Source organism: Pinus tabuliformis, chromosome 2_2, assembly GCF_031772625.1.
Source record: "Pinus tabuliformis cultivar Carrire ecotype Pingquan chromosome 2_2, CPIR1, whole genome shotgun sequence".
In the NCBI taxonomy this organism is placed as follows: domain Eukaryota; kingdom Viridiplantae; phylum Streptophyta; class Pinopsida; order Pinales; family Pinaceae; genus Pinus; species Pinus tabuliformis.
Genome location: NC_142300.1, coordinates 55,454,014 through 55,464,665, shown reverse-complemented (window position 1 = coordinate 55,464,665; position 10,652 = coordinate 55,454,014).

Genomic DNA, 10,652 nt, shown 5'->3' with positions numbered 1-10,652 from the left:
TAGCTACAGAACACAGCTTATTCTGCAGCTAACCGTGGATTCTGTAGCTACTCTCATGGTTTGGCAGGTTCCAGGTGTCAAATGAAGAATTGGGCCACATGGGCATTTATAGAATCATCTCCACATGGATTTTATCATATTCACCCAGTCCAGATCGATGGAAAAGAAAGCCTAAGGTCATGGTCAAATATGGAGTCAAAGTCTGTTATCCAAAAGCAATAGGACTCTTGATTTTCTCTTTCGTAGCTAATCAAGAGTCTAACAGTTCTGTTGCAAATATAATTCGAATTAGCCACATGTAGCTAATCAAAAGTTTAAACAGTCCTATTGCAATTCGAATTAGCCACCTGTAGCAAGTTTATCTCATAAACAATTATGTTATTTTCCTTTAAATATCGGTTGCATGGAACCGAGAGGAAGTTAGAAGTTAGAAGGAATTACATGTTAAGTTTAGTCTACTTGTTGATACTCTGTCTTCAGACTTTGCTTTTTTCATAATACAAATTTCGTGTTGCCAATGATCGTTTAAAGTGCATCCTTAACTAGCTAGAATTCCAACCACATCAGTTGCAGAGGGCCCCTGTACTGAAGGAGGTTTTTCATTTGCTATTTTTAGTTCAATTTCCATTATTCTATTTTCAGCAAATCTATTTTCTAAATTAGGATGATATTTCATTTCAGTTTTTAATCAATAGCATAATGATAAATCACAACTGTGCAGCCTTGTTCTTCTAAGATATTTCGTGGAGAAAAATGACTTTGTTACCAAACTGAATTAATATTGAAGTAATAATAATACAAAGTTGCTTAGTTTTCTTACTGTTTTGTCATTCATTTTCTTAGAACAGAATTTTCAATTAACTGTGTTAATGGATGTTTTCAAAAGCCATTTCAAGATGATGATGATCCTAAACTAAATGGTTAAATGTCTAATTCATACAGTGATTGAATTTACTCAGTACATTGTTGTTTTCCTAGGAACTTCGGAACTAAGGTATAATTGATTTCTTGCACAACACTTCAAGAGGGTAATGCTTCACATTTGAATGTTGGAGAAAGTCAAAAATACATTAGTTGTTTACACTTAGTTTTACATGCTTTTACATTTTTGCTTTCAGATCCTCAGTTGCATCACGAATATTCCCAGTAATCATTTCAAGGAGATTGATTTAATCATATTCCAAAATTGAATGGTTGAATGTTTAATGAATGCAATTACTAAGTTACCTTCTGCATCAATTTCATTCTAAGAGTTGGATCCATGGATTAGGACTAATGATAAGATAAGATAGATGCTCTGTTTTTTTTTATTAGGCTTTAACTAGCCAACAGTTCTTGGTCCATTTTTAGGAAATTAGATTAACTTAGGAACATTTCCTTTCCTTTAAAATTCATTAGATACACTTAAATTTTCTCATAGTTTCAGGTTATACATTCTTAGACAACAAGGAACAGAAATCCCCCAAAAACAACATAAAATACAAAACAACGAAGTAAGAAAAGGGTTAACTAAGCACATATAGTGCACCACACTTCATTAGCTTACAAACATCGATTGATCATTTATGCAAGCAATTTAGGACACTAAATTGACTAAACATTTTGGCACTATTGCCGGGGAAGTGTAATTAGGTAACCTCATCTCTTACATCTAAAGAATAATATGTGTAGAGAAAGAGACTATAGGGGTAGATTCATAGGTAGAGGCAGGAGTTTAATTCCTACAACACCACTTACTCCACCAAGACTAAGAAGAGATACATCTCCATCTCAAACTCAAATTCCACATTTCACTAGCCATAGACTTCCTGACATTCTAAGGTCAGAAATCCAATTAAGAGGATCTCCTACTTCATCTACTGAGGCAGTCCTAGAGGAAGAAAATCTTGGATCTCCAATAGAAGGAGTAGCCTTTTTCAACTCTACCAGGGAACATATTTTAGCTGAAGAATTAGAAATTCCTAGTGGAGAGGCAGAAGTAGAACCTTTCTTCCACATACCATTGATAGAGGAACGAAAGGAAGAGCAATTAACCTTGCAAGTTGAATCTTATATTAACTCTGAAGAATCTATAATGGCAGGAAGAGAAGAAGAAGGAGAGGGAGTTCTGAATGGAGAATTTTCACTATTTGGAGGAGCAAGAGGTAGAGGAAATGATGGAGAAGGTAGAGGAAATATGGAAGTTGATAATTCTTTTGGATTCCCTATAGTTGATGAAAAAACAAATGCCACAATGAAAAATATCTCACCTTCTGTCCTCCCAAATTTTCATGGATTAAAAAGTGAAGATTTTGAAACCTTTTTATTTGAATTTGAAGTCTTGTGCAGAACTTATGATTATTTACAAGACTCTCAAAAACTTAAATTGTTTCCTTCAACATTGAAAGGAGCTGCTTTAAAATGGTTCATGGGATTGATCACTCAGTCTATTAGAACATGGAATGACATGAAGAGAGCATTTTTGGATAGGTATTTGGATTATTGCATGCCTATCAATCACAAAGATGAAGTGTTTAAAATGATGCAAAGAGAGGATGAAAATTTGGAGGATTTAATTGAAAGATTCAACTATAACTTGAAAAGAGAAAAAATGGATAACTTAGATCAAGATACTTTAAAATCTCTTTTATTAAAAGCCATTAGAGATGAGTGGATAGACATCCTTAACATGATGGGGAAGGGAGATATCTCTCAACTCCCATTAAATGACATTGGAGAATTATGTGTTCATCTCTCAAGAGGAAAATCCAAAACTGGGAAAGGTCCAAGAGATCCTTCTCTTGCTAGAGTGAATAAATTTGCAATTGGATCAGTGAGTAGGGAAGAAATTGGAAACATGCTTGATGAATTTAAAACAGATATTCTAGGGAGCCTTAGTGAACAGATAGACACCCTTAAGTTACAAAACAAGCAAAAATCCAAGACTGATGCTTTAGCTATTTTCTGTCACAAATGCAGAAAGAAGCATGCTTTAAGAGAATTCCCTTTGGATGCAAAAATCATAGAGACTTGTGTGATTTGTTCATAAAACCATGAGACCAAGAGTTGTCCTTCAATTCCTAGTCTTAAGGTTGTTTTTCAAGAGGAAACAATTTCAAATCCAATAGAATCTCTTTTCTTTGTCTCTAGAAGACCTTGGCAGGGGCCACAAAACCAGGGTTTTAACAACCAAATGTATATTCAACCCCCACCAAATTGGAATTCTTGGCAGCAACCTTGGCCTCAATCTCAACCTTGGGCTCAAGAAATTCCAAATCCCTATGGAAGATTCTCCCAATACTATCAATATCCTCCATCATATCCAAACTACCTCCCTAATAAATTCCTCAACAAAATCAACAGCCCCAACTTCAAAACCAAAATCCTCAATTTTCACTGCCATTCCCACAGAGACCAAATTAGTTACCTGCCCAACCATTACCAAACCCAACAATAAAAATCCTCAGAATACCTATATGGTGGAAGGACAACAATTTCCAACTTATATGATCACTCCTCTAGATCTCAATGATGTCCAACTAAGATCTGGTAGGATATTAGAAAAGAAAAAGCCTTTTGTAGTTATTCAAGAACAAGACAATTCTGAGGAAGATTCTCTACAACCAAATAAAAGTTTTGAAGGAACATCTCTTCAAAACCAGAATACTAAAAATGAAAAACATAAAGAACCAATAAACTCAACTCCTATCATAGAGCAACCACCAGTATCTACTTCTACACCTCCTTTTCCTGAAAGATTACAAGTTGATAGAGGGGTAGAAAAGCATATTATGTTGCCTAATTATGATTTTCTAGATGAATTGAAAAATGTCTGTATCAAAATCCCTTTGTTACAAGCCATTAATGAGATTCCAGTTTTAGCTAAAACAATAAAGGAGTTGAGCATGAATAAACCAGGAAGAAAAACAAAAGAAATAAAAAGAATTCAGCTGGCAGGAAAAATAGCAAACATAATGATGGGAAAAATTGCCATACAAAAATATGTAGATCTAGGAAGTCCAGTTGTAAAAACACATATCAATGGAGTTGAAATTCTGAATACATTGATTGATTTAGGAGAAACAATAAACATCATGAGAAAACAAACCATGGAACAACTCAAGCTTCCTAATCTTCTTTATACACCTACATTACTGCAATTGGCAAATAGATCTGTAATCAAACCAAATGGTGTGTTAGAAGATATTCCAGTGTCCTTAGACTGTTGGGAGTACCTTGTTGATTTTATGATCTTAACCCTTAAGAACAATCTAGGAGGACATCCACTTATATTAGGAAGACCTTGGTTGGCTACAACCGATGCTTTCATTAGCTGTAGATCTAGTGATATGTATATCTCTGATGGTAACTCAACTAAGAAATTCACTCTATATCCTCCAGCAAGAACAATCATAGAGATAGATGAAAAAGAATGGATTGATGATAAAAATGATATTCAACCTCTCTTTACTGTTTCAACCATTAGTGAAGATAGTCAAATCTTAAATATAATGGAAAATTTTGAATCATCTCCAGAATATGAACATGATCAATTTCAAGAAAAATCCGATATTGAATATTCATCATCTAGGAAGATGTATATTTATTCTATTGAATAATTTGGTAGCTCTACAGTTGAAATCTTTCCAAGGAAAACATTGAACATAAACAATAACTTGGAAAAATTACAACAGGAAAAGTTAATCAAAACATTACAACAACATTCTTCTGCATATGCATGGGAATACACTGACATGAAAGGAATTAGTTCTAAGACTTGTATACATCACATCTACATTCAAGAAAATCATAAACCTATCAGACAACCTCAAAGAAGGATGAATCCAAATCTTAGGGAAATTGTGAAAGAGGATTTGCTAAAATTGTTGAATGTAAGCTTCATTTACCCAATTTCAGATAGCTAGTGGGTTTCTCCTCTAGTGATTGTGCCTAAAAAGAATGGTAAATGGAGGGTATGTATTGATTATCGAGAATTGAATAAAGCTACCCTAAAAGATCATTTTCCTTTTCCCTTTATAGATCAAGTGTTAGATACATTAGTAGGTAAGAAGTATTTCTCATTTTTGGATGGTTTTAGTGGTTACAATCAAATTCAGGTAGCACCTGAAGATCAAGATAAAACCACATTCACCTATCCATGGGGAACTTATTCCTATCAAGTACTTCCTTTTGGATTGTGCAATGCACCTGCAACATTCCAAAGAGCAATACTAGGATTTTTTTTCTGATCTAATACATGATTGTGTAGAGGTGTATATGGATGACTTTACAGTTTATGGGAATACATTTGAAGAAGCTTTAGAAAATTTGGAAAAAGTTCTTAAAAGATGTAAGGAAGCAAACCTTTCACTAAGCCATGAAAAATGTTTTATGATGTTTACAGAAGGGATTGTTTTAGGACATCACATTTCAGGAGATGGAATTAAAGTTGATAAATATAAAGTTGAATTCATCTCTAAACTATCAATTCCAAGTTGTCAAAAGGATGTTAGAAGTTTTCTAGGATTCACAGGATACTATAGAAGGTTTATAGAAAATTTCACTAAACTAGCATCCCCACTCTTCAAATTACTCACCAAAGATTGTGAATTCAATTGGAATCCTAATTTCTAGTTGGCATTTGAGACTTTAAAAGCAAAAATTTCTGAAGCACCCATCTTAAGAGGTTTGAATTGGAAACTAACTTTTCACATTTCAACAGATGCTTCAGATACATCTCTGGGAGTTGTATTAGGAAAAAAAGATTTGATCCCCTATGCCATCTATTACACAAGTGAGAATTTGACTCCCATTGAGTTAAATTACACTATAACTGAAAAGGAATTCTTAGTTGTCGTTCATGCTATCAACAATTTCAGAAATTACGTAACAGGCTATGAAACCTTTGTTCATATAGATCACTCTGCAATTAGGTACTTAATGAATAAACCTATTACTAATGGCAGAGTTACAAGATGGTTATTACTCCTGCAAGAATTCAACATCATTGTTCTAGATAGACCTGGAAAACAAAACACAGTTGCTGATTTCTTGTCTAGAATTCAAAATATCAAAGATGACACTCCAGTTGAAGATAAATTTCCTGATGAATATCTTTTTGTAGTAACTACTCAGACCCCTTGGTTTGCAGATATTGCCAATTACTTAGTCACAGGAAAATTACCTTCACATTTGTTTCCTAAGGAGAAAAGAAAAATCATTCAAACAAGTGCAAGTTACTCATGGATTACTAATGAATTGTATAAAACAAGTCCAAATCTCATGATCAGAAGATTTGTTCGAGAAGATGAAATTCCTGAAATTATTAAGGCATGTCATGATGAACCTTGTGGTGGACACTTTGTTGACAAAAGTACAACCTATAAAATCCCTCATTTAGGATATTATTGGCCCTCCATCTTCAGAGATGCCAAAGAATATGTCAAAATGTGTGATAGCTTCCAAAGGGTAGGAAAACCTGCACCTTCAGATGAAATGCCACTACAAACTCAGGTACTCATTAAACCTTTTGAAAAATGGGCCTTGGATTTTTTTGGACCAATTAATCCTCCATCTAGACAACAAAAGTATATTTTGGTATGCACTGATTATGTCACTAAATGGGTAGAGGCTAAAGCATTACCTTTTGGCTAATGAAAAACCTGTAGTTAATTTTCTTTTTGAGGACATCTTCACTTGTTTTGGTGTTCCAAGAGAAATTGTGACAAATCAAGGATCTCAATTTACATCTAAAATGGTGGAAAGGCTTGTGGAATATTACAAGATCAAACACAGAAAGTTTACTCCTTATCATCCACAAGCAAATGGTCAAGTTGAATCTACCAATAAGGTGATTGAAGGAATTCTCACTAAGACTATACATCTACATAGAAGAGATTGGGCAGAAAGGCTTCCTGAAGCCTTATGGGCCTACAAAATTACATGCAGGAACACAACATGACATACTCCCTATGAGCTTGTTTATGGGAAGCAAGTCTTGTTCCCTATAGAGTTTCAAATCATAACCTTCAAGATGGTAGTCCAATTGGGACTGGATTTATCAAAAGCATAGAAACATAAATTGGAGCAACTCAATGAGCTTGATGAAATCAAGCAAGATGCAGTTCAAAGAACCAGTATAGTCCAGCAGCAAAGGGCTAAATGGCATGATAAGTATATCAAGGAGAAGAAGTTTCAAGCAGGGGATTAGGCACTTTGTTTGATTCAAAATTCAAAGATTTTCAAGAAAAGTTTCAGACTCATTGGCTTGGGCCATATGAGATTGAAGAAGTCTTTAATAATGGAGTAGTGAGAAGAAGGACAATAGATGAAAGAAAGGTACCTCTTCTTGTGAATGGTCATCGATTGAAGATATATCACAAGCCATTTTCAAGAGAGGATTTTATCAACATTTTTCAAGATAACACTAAAATGAAGTTGGTGAAGAAGAATTCTTCTTCTCCACTAACTTAGCTTTTATTTTTCCTATATATATATATAATAATAATAATAATAATAATAATAATAATAATAATAATAATAATATGTATAAGTATGAAAACCAATCATTAATTGGCATACTTATATAGAAAATATAGGGTGAAAATCAGAGATTTATGACATCCTATATTTTCTATTTCCTTTCTGTAATAAGTAGTGACATAAAGCTACATTCATTTGCAATTCATAATCTTCAAATTCATTTCATTTTACAGTCTCATTCCATCTCACCCCATTTTCATTTTATTTTATAGTTTCATTCCATCTCACTCCACTTTCATTCCATTTCACTATCATATTTCATTTCCATTTCATTTCACATTCATGTTCCATAGCCATACTTCATTTCTTATCATGTTTTGCAGCTGATTCCATTCTATGGCTAATTTGATTCTGCAACCATATCTCATTCAGCGACTGTGGCATTTTATATAGCTTACAAACAAATGATGATTGCAGGAAATTAAAGAATCTTGTTTTGAAGACTAATATGCTAAAAGGGTACCTACGGATCAACACCAAAGAAAACAACAAACGAAAAGGTTAAGTTCTAAAAGGTAAAGTGAAAAAATTTATTTTAAATACCAAGGTTAAAACATAAAGCATATATAATATGGATATTCATATGTTTCCTTGATGAATCATCATTTGATTTGATTGCAATCTCCATCATACTACATATCCGCCACATCCTCAATATTTTGTCACATAACGGTCCATAATTAACTCTCTCGTTGATTATTAATGGACATGACTACAACATGACATACTTATCTACGTTTCTCCAGAACCCCTACAATCTATTTATTTCATACAAATCCGCAATTCCTTTCACCATATTCATAGCCAATTCATTTCATAAAACCGAGAAGGGTAATTCTGAAGGTTGAGAACTCTGTGTAGTAGAAGGCATGGGGCTAATTGTCAGATCAGAACCGGTAGGATCAAAGTACATGGAAGGTGTTGGGTGTAGGAATTACACTTAAGCAAACTCCTCAACACTTAAATTTTCAACCCGGGGGATTCGTAAACTTAGAGACGAAGCACAAGCAATTCCAGAGATGGTATGAATATTTATAATATAGATCCCTAATTTCTTTAAAGGAAAGGTTGCAGAATCAAACTAAAAAGAGAAAAAGGCAACTTGAACCATCAAAATAATCTAAGACTGGAACAAGGAAGAATGCATTTATAGAAGGGAATTAAAGATAAGGGGCAATCACTCTAGCTAACTATTGTTTAACTACTGAGTGTGTGTTTTTCTTTAGCAGAGATACTTAGCAGTCTCATCAGATGGACCCTTTAAATCTGCTCCTTTAGAGATTTCCTTCTTGCACTAATCTCTCTTGCACTATCGCAGTCTACTTGCACTAGTGCAGGAACAGAGATTTATGTAGAGGGTATAAATGGTGTCCTTACTAAAGGCATTTTACTTCCTGCAAGGGCTTGAACTTTTTTAGGTTCAAAGCACTCAAATCCTGTGGCAAGAAACTAGTTCTTGCACCAGATTAGAGCTTCTTGCACTTAGCATTTAATTCTTAAAATAAGTGCTTAGTTACTGCAAGTGCTATTATACTGTGAAATCAAATTGCACACATAAAAATGAATGTTTTCGATTTTGACAGAGTGTAGAAATAAAGAAACAATCCATATACATTTATCCTATCATAAAGTGTTTAATGAAAGCAAGAAAATTGCGGGAAGTAAACTAGAAAGGCTTGCTGCATCAGACCAATGTGCACTGGTGCAAGTTCATTTCTCCTGCTTGGACCAGGTGGGGAAAACCAAACAGAACTACTGAAAAGGAATAGCACACCAACGTGCACTAGTGCAGGTTCATTTCTCCTGCTTGGACTAGGCGGGAAAACCAATCCGAAATCAGGTGCAGGAAAAGGGAATTTAGCTACTTCACACAACGGACCTGTTTTCTCTTAGATAAGAATGCATGTGCTGGAAATTAAAACACACTTGACAATATAAACACAAATTACAAGAAACAGGAAATAGGAAATAGGATAAACGTGCTGGGTTGGCTGGGCCCTAGCCAACCAACACGTTTCTCTTTCAAATGAAAACGCTGCTCAGTACTTTAATCAATTCATCAACTTCAAATGCAAAAATGAAATTTATAAAACATGAGGCAGAGTTCCCTTCTTATTAATTCACTGAGGCAAATACATGCATGAATACATAGTCTATCCCAGATTCGGGTGATAACAAAATACAACAACCTGTTATTGCCTCTCTGGTTGTATCTCTGTTATATACAAAACTTCTATCAAAAGCTACCTTGTCCTATTTACATTCTTCATTACATAGATCTTTGGCTGAAGGCCAAAAAGATCGTTTAACCAATTACATAACCATATGCAAAATTTAGCTTCTCGGCCTTCAAAATTAGACAGTTCAACAAAACTGGCGTAGCCAATCTCTAGTTGTTATAAATTTGATCTTGGCTGCCTTTGGATCGATCTTACTGTTCGTGGCTGAAGCTCGGCTGCCTTTAGATCAATCTTTCTGTCGTGGCTAAAGCTTCTCAAAACAAGGTGGTGATCAAGGAGGTTCGGATCTATTGTAAGGATTTGTTGTGCTGGCACCTGTACAAGATCTGATCCTGCACTAGGATCAGTGGTCACGGTAAGTACTTTGACTACCAAATAAACATTGGAGATATCGATAAGTTACAAAGAGTGATTATAAGCAAGAAATCATGTAATAAATAATTAATTAATGCTAAGTTAAGTTAAAAATATGAAAAATAAAGTGCATACGAAATATGTCACTGTTCTTGGACTAGTGCAAGATGAGGGTGTATAAGAGAGGTAAAACAACAGTAAATGGTTATGATTTAGGAAGGGGAAAATGGAAAAAAGAGAGCAAATTAGGGGGCTAACATCCTCCCATCCCTAAATTGTTGTGTGTCCTCACACAACTCTTTACCTCTGCAAAAAACTTCAAAAATTTGAGCATTCCAGCTCAATCTTGCTCTGGCATACTGTCATCAGCCTGCAATGTTTCAGACTTCTTCTTTCTGATGTTTTTTAGTTTCCTTGTCACCTTTTTAAGTCGCTTGAAACATTGCGCAGCTCAGTACTTCCAGATTTTGAATTCTCTTTTCTTTTTCTAGATTTCCGTCGTCAGTTCTCCTCTACTTTGTTCTTTATCCTCCTGCG